Below are 2,023 nucleotides of genomic sequence, written 5' to 3' on the forward strand. Positions count from 1 at the left end.
TGGGAGAGCGAGAAACGCGGTTCGTGGTGTCCCCCGTTTGTTCTCTGCTTTCCCTCTGCCCGCTTCTCCCTTTTTCTCCGTCACTTCCTCCCCCTCCTCCTCCGGCTCTTCCTCCCCCTCCATCCCTTCCTGCCCCCAGATGCTCCCCTCCACTGCCTATCGCAGCGAGGCTGATAGTGAGCGGAGGCGGTGGACGGCGTTCTCTCGTTTGCTGATTTGGATCCCTGTTGGCAGCAAAAGCTGGCCCTGGACGGCGGGTGGCATTTCCTGTCTCTTCGTTTTTACTGCCTCGATTAGGAGGGTCTGACATTGCCCCTGAACGCTGCCTGTGGGAATAAAAAGGAAGGGGGAGAGAGGCAGCACATTAATATTTACCACTGGAGAGACTTTATTTTATGCGATGTTAAATATTTATGCATGTTACAATGTGGTATTGGCTTTCCCATGCTGCTATTCGCACATTACTGAGGACAAAGAGGAGATGGAAGGGGGCTCCTAAACGAGCAAAATGGCCGCCGCCGACTTTGTAAGGGACATGTTGAACAGTCAATTATTACCATCACTATAAATCCCTATCCATGTCCGAAATATCATGCGTCTATGTGAAAGAAAACTTATCGGTACGCCATGTTACTCATGTTGAGAACGAGTAGATTTTGTTGAGGAATGGCATGATATGTAACAAAAATGAAGGGCCGTCGCGGGTGATGACAGGAAAACCAGTAATTTTCGATCCTGGAAAGTCACCAACATGCACATTCTCTCAGAAAAATACACGTCTCATACGTTTTTGACTCGTAGATGGATCTACCGTGTGTATTTTGCTAAAGACTCGGGTCCCGTGGCGTTTCGACGTCGATTGGGCGGGGATTGTTGTGACGTCACGGGGAAAAAAAGCGCCAGAAACACAAGAATTTAGCGGCGTCAACTACATGAAAGCTCACCTCTCTTGTGATGACAGTGCGTGCAACGTGCCTGGAGGGTGTTGAACGAGCAAGGGGGCGCAAGGATTGTGAATTATTGGCTGTTGGCGCCCAGACCCTGTTTTTTTTTCCTTGAGTTGCAACGGAGTGTCCATTGCCTTGGACGTTCAAATAGGCCCACATTCGTGATCAAATACTCTCGTCCCCTGGCCTTTGTGGACGTGACACCCAAGGCTCTAGGTTTCCATGTGAAGTGACCTGCGAAAACAGTGTCCACGGGTCATTTTCCATGCATTTCCAAAACTTGCCCGTGCTTTCTTTGCCCCTTGTTGTCATAGTATTCGCCCAGCACACGTCGGAGCACGCGGGGCGAGCGACCAAGACGTTCCTTTTTTTGGTTTCGTCCAACCAGCGCCTTTCGTTTCCACGATCAGTCCATTGTTTTTGCTTGATATGCTATTTCATCGTAGAAACGCGGTATCGTCGTCCTGGCTGCCTGTGTTTCGGGCCTTAAATGTTTCTTCTTTCCTTCTTTTAAGACAGGCTAGTCAAGCTCAGGCAGCTTTTAGGCCTTCTCGGGTGCCAAAGTATGTCTCTAACGAAAGAGCTTTTATCAAGTACGTAAAATATCTATGCCTTTGCCTCAAAAGTGTCGAGCCCGTGAATATGTTGCCACGGCTTGACCTCATTTTATGGTTCCCGCTATTACGCGTCCCCCACCCCCCAGCTATCGAGAGCACTCCTTCGCTGGAGGAGGACTCGGAATCGTACTATCATCTACTCATGACAAGGGTCGACGAAGCCTTACTTCTGCCCCCCGAGGGTAAGGGATAGGATGGGTGAGGGACAAGCGTACGGGGGAGACAAAGGAATAATTTTACAGCGGCGTAGGGAGGAAACCCGCCGCCAAGAGGGTCGCCTGTGTTGCCAAGCAAGTATTCGACTATCCACGTATGCTCACGTGTATCTATTTATACACTTCCCGCTCTTTCTTCTCCCATGTCCCCTTCCCCTTCCCTCTTTCTTCCCTTTTCCCCGTCTATCCCCCCCCCTTCTCTCCTCCCTCAGATGGCGTTCACCAATATCTAGACAGCATCGAG

This window comes from Nannochloropsis gaditana, assembly GCF_000240725.1.
Source record: "Nannochloropsis gaditana CCMP526 unplaced genomic scaffold scaffold354, whole genome shotgun sequence".
Lineage (NCBI taxonomy): Eukaryota > Eustigmatophyceae > Eustigmatales > Monodopsidaceae > Microchloropsis > Microchloropsis gaditana.